At 31.2% G+C, this 14,551-nt stretch overlaps 1 long non-coding RNA gene across 1 annotated transcript in view; it reads left to right on the top strand.

Annotated features, from left to right (window-relative positions):
* LOC150059148 (uncharacterized) overlaps nt 1-10,297 on the top strand; it is an 84,855-nt gene extending 74,558 nt beyond the window's left edge. The window contains exons 3-4 of the long non-coding RNA XR_016536595.1: nt 1,778-1,938; nt 10,257-10,297. This is a non-coding gene — a long non-coding RNA (uncharacterized LOC150059148). The remainder of the gene's footprint in view (nt 1-1,777; nt 1,939-10,256) is intronic.
* The last annotated feature ends 4,254 nt before the right edge of the window (nt 10,298-14,551 follow it).

Here is a 14,551-nt window from a genome sequence, read left to right as displayed (position 1 = left end):
TGGGTAGGAAGCATGGAGCCTTGCATTTGCTTCTTTAGAACCACATAAACAGAAAAAGCTGCAAGTGGCACTGTGGCTCAAGTGGGGGAATTCTAGCACTGAGCAAAAGATACTCAGGGACAGTGTCCTGGCCCTGAGTTCAAGCCTCAGGACTGGCAAAAAAAATACACAAATAAATTCAACATAAATATAAAAGTAATTCAGCAAAAATGCTAATAATTTGACAGTGGCTGAATTAGAATTTGAAAACTTGTAAAATTAACTCATTGTAAAATATATTCTGCTCTAAAAGAAATACTAGCTTGCACAGTCATAATTAAAAACTATGTCATTACATTCATTTCAAAATTATCTGTTTTTTCATGTTTCCTTTAGAAAATATTACATCATAATACATTAATCATACCCATAGCACCTATGAAAAAATGATCTACATATTGTGTATATAGAATTGCTAATTTCTATGTTCCTGTAAATCTTGGATAGATGCATCATAAGAAATACATTTTTCTTCAGCTCCTAAAATATACACATCTAAAATACCATGTCACCTTTATCTTTCCACAATGTATATACAGATTATAATTATTTTCACACTCAGGATGTGCACACTAGATCACAATTAACCAACTTAACTAAGTTAGCTCTGTGATTCAGGCTAATGCAATTTCTACCTACAATGCAGCAGCAGGAATAATAATTTTGAAATTTACATAAAATCAATGCTTTAAATATCTATGAAACCAAAGTAAAGTTTTTAAAAACTCATTAGAAAGTGAATTTGAATAGGACAAAAATGTATTTGAACAGCAGTATATCAAACTTCCCAGGAAAATAAACCTTATGACCGGGTAATGCATTCCAACCTGAATTTTTATTTTGAGAATATCATCTAACAATGTGTTAAATGGCAGCAATAATAATGTACTTCATAAAAGTCACCTAATATTTTAATGTATTCCACTAAAAATTTGGTTTTGATAAAATAAATGACTCCTAAGTTTTTTTAAAATCAAAGATGAAATTTTGGTCATTTAAAATCAATTTAACCACTTCCTCATGTATATTCGATTTTCCATTATTAGCAGTCATATTTGAAAGTACTTTCGTATAGGTAAAACATGGAAAGTTCATTATTCCCACTAACTAGCTTCATTTAATTTATCATTCTTTCTCTATTTCCCACTCTTCTGTGTCTGAACGTGTACTTCTTGAATCATGTTTTCTGTTTTTTTCTATGTTTTCTTTCATTAAAATTTGGACTCCTTTCTAAATGATGCAAATGTGTTTATCAGTCATATTAAACTACTTATAAATCAGGAATGGTGGCTCACACCTGTAATCCTAACTACTCAGGACGCTGAGATCTGAGGATCATGTTCAAAGCCAGCCCAGGCACAAAAGACCAGGAGACTCTTCTCTCCAATTAACTGCTAGAAAATGAGAAGTGGGGCTGTGGCCCAAGAGGTAGGGAGGTAGCCTTGAGCTGAAGAGCTCAGAGACAGCACCCAGTCCCAGGGCCCAGAGTTAAAAGCCCCAGGACCCCCCCAAAATAACAATAAATAAACCACTTATAATTTATTTAGTGTGTTTGTGTCCTAGTATTTGTATATTGCCACAGGTTATTACATTCCTTAAATACTTTATAATTGGCATAAATAATAAAGTGTGGATGGAAAATTCAAACATACAGTATAAATTATAAAATGACTCACATAATTCTAGACAATAAGCTTTATATATGCTATTTATTGAATATGTATATTTTAGCTTGCAGAAAACTGAAGCCCAAACATTAGAGCTGTACTTCACTGCTTATTTTCTCAAACTTGAAAAATATAGTCAAAATTTACTCATTTCCTACCATCTCCAAGGCTGCCACATCAGCTCAAGCAAAGATGTTATTACCTCTCATCATTTTCTTTCATCTAGATTAAAGTAAGTGTCTCTTACCTAATTTCTCATATTCTACCTTTGCTGTCCTTTTTTTTGACAACACACAGAAAGAGTAATTCTTTTAAATTCACAGATATCAAACTCCATGCTCAAAGTAATACCACTCCAAGAATGTCCAAACTGGTATAGTTTGTCTTTCAGCAGTCTGTGTAGCTCCTTTTGGTAGTATAAAAGTCAACAAATAAAAACTGCACATTTTCTACAACAGCAAGACAGAAATAGAATACTAAATGAGTGTAGAACACTCAGAGAAATGCTAACTAAATTCCAATGAAAAAGGAAGTTAAAATTAATAATATCAAATGAGTTCATTATTCCACCCGATATCCTATGCAAGTGTTGATGCCTGATTTCATATAGCTGTTCTGGATGCCGACTGAAATTTGCTTTTATGAGATATCAAGGGAAAAAATGATTGCTGACTTAAATGAAGAAGTTAAAGCAGCACACGCACCTGAAAAATCGTGGGCGAATCCATGAACTTTATTCAGCTCATGGCTTCTCAGATATTTCCAATATAGAAGTCCTTTTCCAGTTGTCTTGGTTTGATAACTCAAAGTTATTTCCTGGACTGTGTCCCAGTACAGTGTTTACAAAGGATTTTCTCAAAATCCTTTTAGTAGGGTACAAGAGAATGTTACTGTAAATATTAAATTATGAATATAAACAAATCATTTAACTTGTATTATTCTCAACAATGCAGTGAAGGAATGTCTACATTTTTTAAATTTAACTTTGTAGAGGCCATTGAATTATGGTACTTATTTAAATACTTCTATTAGTAATATTTAAGAGTTTTCAAATAAATAAAATATATACATGTTATAAAGAAACTCTATTCTGCTCTAAATGACTTTATTTGAGAGAAGATGAGTAAGATGAACAAATGGAACATGCACAAAATAGATTTTGATTTTTAGCATATACTAGTTTTATTTCCATTTACAAAATTAATTTTTTTCATGAAACTACAAATATTTCCAATTGATATTAAAATTTATAATATACTAAGGAAGTAATTAAAGCACTGATAAATATTTTGATTATAGAGTTTTTAGTAAAAGAAAATTTTATAATATTAAAAGCAGGAAAAATAGAAAACAGAAAAATATAAAAGTGCAACTTAATGGTTACTCATTTTCCACAGCTTCCAGTTAATTTTTAATTGGATGCACTGTACTTAGAAAACTGAAAAACCAGCCTCAAATTATCAACAGTTTTATATGCTAATAAGAGATTTTATTTTGTGCTGTCACATAACAAATGCAGCAAAAATTTAGCACTGCATCATCACTTTTTTAAAAGATTTTTTTAACATTGATTTTTTTACATTATATCATTTGTTTTCAAGAAAATGACATGGCAAATCTCTTGAATTGCTAGAGTTGTAGAACAGAAAATAATTGTAATTACAGTACCGAATCAAATTTTTGATGATTTATTTTAGTCACTGACAGTAGAAGTAACATTTACTCAACCACAGGTGTAGTTATTTATTATTCTGTTTAAATTTTTAAACAGAATTGTTTTTGCATAGAGAAATTAAATATCCTCCATAAATCAAGCCAGCTATTTGCCTGGATTATTTAATAAGCTATGAAATATTTGCAGTGTTTGTTTTTATTTCAAATTTGTAATTTAAGTTTTTAGTTCATTCACATTTTTAAACCTAGGAAACAGATGTGTGACTTTGTTTGTAGAGAGGAGCCTATAGTAAAATATTCAACTCAGAGTAAAGACTCAGTTAAAACACCAGTACCAGTAAATTAATAATAATAATATTATTAATATTTAATATTATTAAGTTACAACGTAATGTTCATTAAGTTTCTGCTAGTTGGTTCTTTGGGTTTGTTGTTGTTGTTTTGTAGTGCTATTGTCCTATGTAGCCTTTGCAGTAATCTATAGCTGAAAGTTCTATTTGTTATATATAGCCAATCTAAACTCTTTTCCTACATAAAATAGCCATTTTTTGAAATAATAGGGATAGAAATGAAAATTATTAATGAGTGCCTGAAATTTTCTTGGTCTGGAATCCTATATAATGGTTCAGAGTTCCTGCTGTGGTTATTTGGCTTCCCACAGAGTTCCTATAACTCTTCTATTGCTGTGTTCACCACTCACAGAATACAGAAGTGCAGCTATGGGGAAATTATTTCCATGTTAATCTCTTTTTTCTTCCCAATGAAACAACAGTTGTCCTCTACAATACAGCAATTCTGCTTTAGAAAATTGAATTGTTGTGAAATATATTTTTAAAGAATTATACAGATTTCCTTTAGTAAAACTGCAACCTATGTACAAAAGATGACCATGTTTTTTAAGCTTAGAATCCAAGGGGAACTACTCTTCACTACAGCTTTGTGACATTCATGATAGCATGCCCTGGGCATTTGTTGATTAAACTAAACAAACTCACAAATAATGTAACAGTCTTGGTGCTACTTTGTAAACATTTCACTACTACTTAATTCTATGATGAAGTAACATTAAAATTTGTAAATCAATTAATAGAAGAGATATCTAGTGAAAGAACTGTTTACTAACTACATAACTCCAAAGGTTGGGATCACTTTTACAATAATAGGAAAAAGAAACTGTGCCTAAGGTGAACAAAATGGGGAAAATAATTCAATGACTGCAGATAATATGCAAATATTAATATTTTCTATCTTTACAGTTTCTCTAAAATACTCTGTAAACAGCATAATGTAGTAAAGAATAGAATTTAAAGTTTCAGAAAGACAGTGTTTAGGCTTGTTTAACACACACTTTAGAAAATAATTGCATTCTTCTCTAAATACCCGTATTTGTAAACACAATTAATTCATAGTAATCATATAGAGGAGTACTCTTCAGAAATGATGTGGGGCACTCAAATTCCCCATACCATTCCAGGAATATCAGAGAGGTGTCTTCTAACTTTCAGTAGACAAATATTTGGATATGTGCAATTTGCCAAAATTGAACCCTAAGACATAAAACCCCAAAAGAATATTAATAAGTAGTAATATTGAATTAGTAATCAGAAATTTGCACAAGGAATTATACAGGAATTCTCCCAAAATCTAGTGAAAAACTAGTAACACTTCTCATATTAAGACAAAAATTGAAAAATAAGAATTTCTTTAAAACTCATTCTACAAGGTCCTTATTACTCTCATGTCAGAAAAAAAAGTAAAAAAAAATAGAAAAGGGGCCGGAGTTAGGCCTAGTGGTAGAGTGTTTGCCTAGCATGCACAAAGACCCAGGTTCAATTCCTAAGTACCGCATACATAGATAAAAGCTGGAAGTGGTGCTGAGGCTCAAGTGGTAGAGCTTTGGCCTTGAGAAATTCCAAGGAAAATGCTCAGGCCCTGAGCTCAGGGCCAGGACTGGCAAAGAAAGGAAGAAAGAGAAAGAGAGAAAGAGAGAAAGAAAGAAAGAAAGAAGGAAGGAAGGAAGGAAGGAAGGAAGGAAGGAAGGAAGGAAGGAAGGAAGGAAAGAAGGAAAGGAAGAAAGGAAGGAAAGAAAAAAAAGAAAGAAAACAAAGAAAGGAAGAAAAAAAAGACAACAAAGAAAGAAAACAGAAAAGGACACTTCAGAGAAATATTTCTATTGATCATGAATGCTACCATTCCCAGCCAGATATTGTCAGATCAGAAAGATTGTTCATTATAATCAAGTACATTTATTCAGCTATTCATGAATAGTGTAACCTAACCAAATCAGTAAATGCAATGAGAAACACTGCATGAAAAATGTGTGGTTATAGTTGGAGGACACAAAATAATAACAAAAGATGTAGAATTTTGTAGCCTAAAGAAATATTTCTAAGAAAGACATCACAATATAATATGTACAAATACTTAGAAACAAAATTAATTGATAAAGTAGCTAGGTGCTTTTGGGCTTATACCTATAATCCTTGCTACTCAGGAGGCTGAGATCTGAGGATCACGGTTCAAAGCCAGCCCGGGCACTCAAGTCCTTGAGAAGCTTATCTACAATTAACCATCAATAAGCCAGAAGTGGTACTGTAGCTCAAGAGGTGGGGCATTAGTCTTGAGCTGAAGAGCTCAAGGACAGCGCCCATGCCCAGAATTCAAGTCCCACGACTGACAAAAACAGAACAAAACAAAGGATAAAGTAAAATGCGTCTTCCTGAAATTAAAAGCTCTACTGAAAGATACAAAGAACACAAAGTTAGAGGGACATTTAAATGTTTATGAAATGGAATAATAAATATTGACAAGATGATTGTGTTACCTAAAGCAATTTAAAGCAGATAAAATACAACATATAAGACCTAGACATAAGAAACTCTAAGAAAAAAGCAAAATACTTCTAGTCTAGACCCTAAATTTTTTTGTGACAAAGATCCCAAAAACATAGAATATAAAAGCAAAGTTAGTTAATAAATTCGAATCAAACTAGGAAGCTTTTGCAAGAAAAGGGAAAAATATACATTTTATGGAATGGATAAACATCTTTGAATAGTCATAGGAACAGAGATTAATATTCATAACCTATAAAGAACTTAAAAATCAATAACAAAAAGTGATCTAATAAAAAAAGAGTAATGGATATGAATATGCATTTTGTTTTTCTGAAGTACCAAAGATGTTGGAAGTAAACATGCTTGTTTATGAGGAACACATCTTGGTTAATGTCATCCCTTTCAATCTTAGCAAAAGACATGAGCTTTAGAACCTTCACTACACTGACAATTTTAATCACTAAAAAAGCTGTGTTTTACATGTATTTAGATTTACTTAGAATGTTTATCACTGTCTTCAACCTGAAGATATGTCTAGCAACATATTTGAGTTACATATATTTGTTGTTTTCAAAACATTAAAATTTCCTTTTCTCCTCAGTTTTAAAGGATATTTTCTATAGTCATAAACTGACTTTCTCTCAATTTTTCTCTGCTTCCCCATCATCAGATTCTTTCATTGTTTTAATGAAGCTCATTTTTGGCTTTCTTTGTAATGAGAAGTCAGTCTGTAGTAGATTATGGATTTTAAAATCATTTTATTAATATTTTTAATAATTTCTCCATTAGGTAATAAAGCACTTATTTTGTATTTATCCTATAATGGACTTCCACATTATTGGGTGTTTTAAGGGATACATGTTGAAAAGGTAACCTCCTATTTTTAGTAAAACATAAAGTTTTATCTCGGTGTTTTATGTTCCTTTCTGACTAGCTATCCCTTTAGGATTCTATTTTTTTTAATAGATCCTATCAATAACTATATGTAGGCATATACAGTAAATAATATGCTTCTCTATTTTCACATTAAGAATATGTTTTTATTAAGATGATTGTTGTTTGACTCAATAATTTGGTTCTAATTGTTTCACATTGTTTTTCTGTCATTATTTGGGAGCAAAGAATTCTATTCAAATTACATTTACACTTAGTTCAATTTTTAAGGTAATTTGTATGAGACTGTTCAGTAATTAAGTACTGTTTTAGAAATATGCAGTGCTTTTCAATAAAATAGGTGTCCAATCCATTTTTATATTCCTTATTTACATAGATAGTCTCAATCTGTTTGAAATAAAAGGTAATTCTAGAATTAGAACCAGAGGTTAGAATGGATAATTGAGAACGATTCAGCTTAATTTACATGAACAATTAAAATGTAGCAGAAGCCCAACTAATTCGGTTTCATACTTTGACTTTCTTCACTTTTATATTTAGAAGTAATAGGATTGCATTCTTGAATTAGGGATTTTTCAAGAATATAATTTCCTCTGCTAAAGAATAGTGTGCTGAACACTATTCACCAAGAATTTTGACTGATTTAATTAAAGCTATAATAATCCAGTCACACCGCTCAAACAGTGCTCTTTATTAGCCTTTCAGGTAGTTTTCTTTGCAATATAGCAAGCCATGGGAAAGTCTGGGTTAAGGAAAATTGAATTCGTTATGACAGTGATGACAAATTATCTTCTGCAAGAATTATTTAACACAATGAGTCAAAAGAGAGGAAACTAAACGAAAGAATGGAATGGCATGAGAATGAAAAAAATAATACAATTGCATATTTAAAAATGGAAGTGATAGAAGAAAATTTAAAGGCTGAATCAAAAGGCAATGTAAAACTATAGGAACAATAAGCTTTTCTTGTTATTAAAGGATATTACAGTCTCATTTCTTTTATGATCATATGTACAAGCCCCAGGCCCTAGGATGTTTCAATATATTGAGCAGAAGTATAAGCATATTACAGGAAGTTCTTAGCTCTGAAATAATGGCACATTATCAATAATGAACCATTAATTGTCAAAAGTTAATAGCACTTAGTGTAGGCTTAATTTCAGCATGACCCAGTTTCATTTGTTCAAAGATGAAATTCATTAAACATTATGTAAGCGCTTTCCTGTCATCCTATGATATGTTTTGCCAATATTAAAAGCAAGAAAAAATTTTAAAAGTTTTTGACTTTTTTGTGTTATTCACACAGTAATGATTATGTTAAATCCAGTTTAGGAAAAAAAATGATTCTAGTCATGCACATATACAAAGGATTTCCTTAGATATTTTTATTTTGTTCTGAATAATATTACAATGTTAGAAATAGAAATCCTCATGACATGTTTAGTGGTATATGACTCTAGTCCAACTACTTGGATATCAGAGGAAGAAAGAATGTGAATTAGAAGCCATTCTGTTCACAGTCTTTAGATTCACAGACATGGTTTACTAGACTTTATTGCTAAATTGTGAACCTTCCAAACTTCATCTGACAAAAAAGCTAAAATTTTACTTGACTCTTGTAAAGTTAAAAAAGGTTATATTGAACATACAAATAATATCATTATTATAGTATGTACAAGGAAACTGTAACAGAAAATAAAGGCACATTTCTTATATACTCTAATTATTCATTAATAATTGCTAATGGCCATGTTTTACCAATAAAGGTACTTAAATATTTTCCAAAGATGTGAAGTATACAATGCATTTGCATATCAAGTACACAATATGGTCTACAAAATAGAGTGAAAAAGTATAGCTGGGCACAGTGGCTCAAGCCTATAATCCTAGCAACTCAGGAGGCTGAGATCTGAGAGTTAAGATTCAAAGCCAGCCCAAGCACAAAAGGATCTGAGACTCTTATCTCCAATTAACTCCTAGAAATCTGGAAGTGGGGCTTCGCTCAAGAGTAGAGCCATAGCCTTGAGCTGAAGAGCTCAGGGACAGTGCCCAGGCCAAATTTAAGCCCCATTACCCCCCCCCAAAAGTGCAATGCATTTATTGTATCTCATACATGAATATCAGACAAAATTACAAATTAGATTAGCTAGATTATCAGCTTTGTTTAACTTGCTAATTCTAGGAGACAATATTCTCCTAGACTTTTTAAAAATATTTTTATTGTGATTAATAGAAGGGTTACATTATATTCACCAGATAGAAGGTGCATAACTTCACAAACATCTATACCCTTTCTCATGACATGGTCCCCATTTTCCTCTCCCCCCTTCCCCCCTACCCCCTCTTTTCTTGATTCCCCCCTTCCCTATCCAATTTCAAATAACCCATTAAGCACGTATCAGATAACAAGGTGAAATATTGTAACAATATGAGATAACCAAGGATGGCAAAAGAGATTATTTTTTTTATAACAGGAAAAGCACAATCTACTTTTGGTGTCAGATACTATTTAAGAATTGGAGAACTAAGGCCTATAACTTAGAAACAGTAAAAGCTCTATCATATTTGAGTAATAGGATATTACCCAAGAATGTTCAGCAAATTGGTTATGAGAAAAAAAATAAACAGACCTACATTAAACAGTTTTATGATATGTAAGTCATTTGTGCTTTTACCTAGTAAAATTTTAAAATTATTATTGTTTTACAGTTGGGAAATTCGTAGGTAAATGTGGATTTGGGAAGACAGAAATACAAGCTTTCTCTAGATATAGTAATTTTAGGATTCTGGAAATATACTTATGAAGAAGCCAGACATTTAGAAAGAAAGAATCATGCTCAAGAGAAAAATAAAACTTTTCTTTGTGAATGTTGCATTTTCATTGGACCTCACCAAATAACTTGCATGTCATCCAAAAGAAAATTACTGACCTTTGAACTACTTCCAGTAAGGTTACTGGTTGGCTTATTCTGCTTAGATACTGTCAGGATAGACAGGTGCCAATGATGAACCAAAGAGAAAAGCTACACTCCAAGCCAAACTTATTTATCATTAAGAATGCTGCACACACATATCCTTGAATTTAATAGTCATGCAACATGGATCAGTTGTTATTGAACAACACATTTCTTTATTCATTGGCTGATAGGTTGTCAAAATGGAAACAGAGTAAAGCTGACAAAGAGGGACAGAATCATGATGAAATCATTAATCCAGCTGGAACTAGTCATAACAGGTCAGTAGAGCGGCAAGATCGAATAAGGTTGTATGAGATCATTATTTTCTTCTGTATTTGAGTCCATTGAAATTATGTTAATGCTTACACTTAAAGTATTGAGTAGAAAAGTCACATGCATGAGGCATATTTGGAATCACATATTTTTAAAAGGTGCAACTTTCTTGAATATCAACAAATTGTAAGATAAAAAACACTGGAAGATAACTGATTTTATATTGATTATTAGGAGGTCAAAATAATCTTTTTTAACCAGAAAAAATTATTTAATGCAACTTTATGATAAGTAATAGAAAAGTAGTATCTTGAGAAAAAATGCCAACAAAACAATTTTGTTAATGAACAACTCAAGGGTATTTATAACCAACAGAAAACCAGATATTGCAGATATTTATCCAAATGTTTATGCAATATAACTCTTTATGATAATGATCAACATTCAAATAGCTTTAATAGTGCTGCAAAGAATAACAAATATATACACAAAAATAGACACGTGTACATGTTTTATAATGCTGCAAAGAATAAATATATATATACACATAAATATACACATAAATGTGTATGTATGTATGTTATATTCTCAGATTCAACTTAGAATCAAGGTCAGAAGCAGATAATAGTTTCTCAGAAATGTTAGGTTAATTTTTCTGAGCTACATTCTATTAAGATTTTCTTGAAAGTTATTGCAAATATAACCATGTATTAATAGCTTGGAACTTGAAATAATGAATGCTAGCATCATTAATGATCAATAGTGAAAACATAAAAGTAATAATTACTGTTTCATGATAGCAGTTATTTAGCCATGCCCCAACTCCCTTCAAAAAAGCAAAGATTTTAAAAAAATTTCTCATAGTTATTTGGAAAACTGACCTTTTTCAGCAATTCTGCTTATCTGACCATGATTTAATCATTGTTTTTAAAAACTCAGGATTTGTAATACCGTGGCTTCTCTTTAGTTGTGATATATATAAGCATTAACTATATATATAGTTAATAATAATGTGGAACCCATGTTGAGTGTGGCTGTAAAGAATTTAAATATACATAACAACTAGTATTCAGGAAAGAAAATTATTGAGATTGACGATGGGCTGAAAGCTTGATTAGAGGCTCATTCTTCCATAGAACAACTTGCTGAAGAACCCCCACTGAAGAAGGTGACATAGGGGCTCAAGGATTCCTAAAGAACTTTTAATTACTCATTAACAACTTCGTAGGATCTTATGTGTGTTCTTCAGAAGTACCATCCAAACCATCATTGTGTTATAAAAAGTGATTTTACACCACAGAAAGGAAATCTGTTAAGGAGTGTGAAAAATGTAAAACCAATAGATAAATGTAATTTTGAATAATGTAGATGGATCTGAATAGAAAAGCAAATCCTGCAATCATAATTTATGAATCATTACATAGGATTCATAATATATTCTTTATTGATTATACCACCTTTTTGTTTTTTTTTTTGTACAACTAAAACTATCATTGACCATAGATAATCTCTCTTTACTGAGTTTGAGGAAATTTTAATTCTGAAACATCAAAATACCTGTACGTGCATTTTCAGGAAAATGTAAGCCATTGTTTCTTTATGACAATTCTTGACAAATATTTCATTTCATCTTCATTTCATATTCCCCACCAGACATCTTCTTAGCTGCACCCAACCACAAGTCCATGACATCTACCACACATCATTTGTTGAGTTAATGTATGTGAAAATAGTGCACAATTATCAAGCATTTAGAAGTACATTAACCATCACCATGGTTATGTATCTGCTTTTTTTTTACCTGTTAAATCCTCCAGATCTCTTCTCCTGTCTCTCAATTTCCTCAACTTAGTTCTAGACACAACTATACTTAAATCATATATATCTATATATATGCTGCTATGTGCATACAAAAATCAATATGTGGAGAATTTTAAAGTATGACATGATTAAAAGGGACACAATTTACCTACATTTAAAATGCTTTAATAAAAGCTTGATGACTAAGCAAGGATTCTGTGATAAATAAATCTAATAAATTAGTCACAATAATTATGTAAACTTATTAGTTCAATCTAATTAATGCCATCAAATCAATATAATAAAAATCTTGTGGGTCACGAGTGGAAATACAACTGTGTTTTGAGAAACCTGGATTTCCATTTTGCAATTATCAAAGATTGAGTATTTCATTTAAATTTAAACTAATTTACATTCTGAAATGTTTTATTAAATATCCTGTATTCATAAAGAATTATACTATATGTTCTATGACATAAAACCTTATGTCACTTTCTTACTTCCTTGTGTAACCATAGTTTCTGAGGCTTGGTAAGTGCTGCTGTGTACAAATGTGTAAACTTTATAAGCTGTGTTTCTTTGGTGTAAATATACGTGTGATGCAAAGGTCAGTAATTCAAAGGAAGGTAGTAACAAGTATTATTCAAGAATACAGTTCAAAAATTTCAAAGTAATATCTAAACTGGGCATTTTAATAGTCATCACATGAATTTAGAATAGTATGATACTTATAAATAACTCATTATATAAGGTATGTATCAATCATTTTTATTATGAAGTAACACAAATTCCTTTGTACTCCAAACCAGAAAAATGGCTTTTTAAATAATCATCTGAATTTTTAATACTTATTTTGAATTATTTTGCCATTACTATTTCAGAGATATTATGAATCTTTTTTAAATTGTATTTTATTGTCAGGGTAATGTATAGAGGGGTTATAGTTACATTCATCAGGTAGTGGGTACATTTCTTCTTGAAAATTGATACAACTTCCCGTGTTTTTCTCCCAGTTTTCCACCCCCATCCCCTCTCAATTATCTTGATTTTCCCCTTCCCTTCCCTATTTCAAATAAACATATAAATGTATATACAATATACCCAGTACCAAAAATGTGCTTTGTGATGTATGTCAGAATTGTTATTTTAAAACTCTTAACTTTCACGCAGCAAATATATCTTTACAGATGTATATGATCAATGGTTGTATTTCCAATATGAAATAGAGGATAGAATACAAATTTTAAATGATCTATTTTTAGAATATTTTTGTTATTTCATTTTCTTTTACCTAGAATATATAAAAGCTACTACCAAATTAAGTCTCAATCAAGTCATGAAGGACTTGGATCCCATGGTGTCACTTATCAGAGTCCACTCATTTTGTGAACTATGTCGATTGTTGAGCTACAATGAAATGTAGTCAACTATTCAACTTGCTAAAGTGTTATGAAAACATTATTTTCATAAGAATTAATGGTCAATACTGATAGCTCTAGAAACTGGCCGAAGTTAGCATTCATTATAATTTATTCTTTATTTAATTTTCTGAGCTAAATATTCCGAGACTAAGAAACATAACCTTAATGACTCCTCTCTGTGTTTTACAAGAACACTGAAAATGCCATCACCTAGTGTATCTGATGTGAGCCTGGATTTTACCTTCTAAGTCTTGCGTAGTTGTTTAGTCACCAGTAATTTATTTGACATTTTCAGTATTTACAAAACTGGAAAGTATTTTAAGGTTCTGTTTAATTGTAAAATGCATTCATAACATAATAATATAATTATTTACAATACACGTTAAGTAATATAAACAATTTGAAATGATACACATTTTTCATTAATGCAGTTTTTCTTTTTTGCCAATCCTGGATTTTGAACTCAGGGTCTGATCACTGTCCTTGGGCTTTCTAGTGCTCTACCATTTGAGCCACATCACTTTTGGCTTTTTCTTGGTATGTGGTACCGAGGACTCGAATCTGGGTCTTCGTGCATGCTCGGCAAGCACTCTACCACTAGGCCCAACTCCCTGCCCTCTTAAAAGTAGTTTTCTTAAATTGAGACATAACTATTAGATTGCAGTTATAGATACTACAATGTAAAGTTTCAAAACTTGTCGTGTTTGAAACATTTCAGAAGACATAAATGGTATAGTTACCAGGTGAAGAAAAATTATACAATCAGATATTTATCTGTTTTGTTATGTATATCTTTTTATTTTTAAATTGTTCCTTTCTTGTTTTGTTTGTCCACTTATTTAGTTGTGTGGGTCTTGAGCTCTCAGGAACTAGAGAGTTCCCTGAGCTATTTTTGCTCATGGCTAGTACTGCTGCTTTGATCCAAAGCCTCACTTTCAGATTTCTGGTGATTAAGTGGAAATAAAAGTCTTATAGACTTTCCTACTGGGCTA

The sequence above is a fragment of the Megascapheus bottae genome, chromosome 9 (genome assembly GCF_031878675.1).
Source record: "Megascapheus bottae isolate mThoBot1 chromosome 9, mThoBot2.hap1, whole genome shotgun sequence".
NCBI lineage: Eukaryota > Metazoa > Chordata > Mammalia > Rodentia > Geomyidae > Megascapheus > Megascapheus bottae.
The sequence above is the reverse complement of the archived record's forward strand: the minus strand, read 5'-3'. Positions and strand labels throughout refer to the sequence as shown.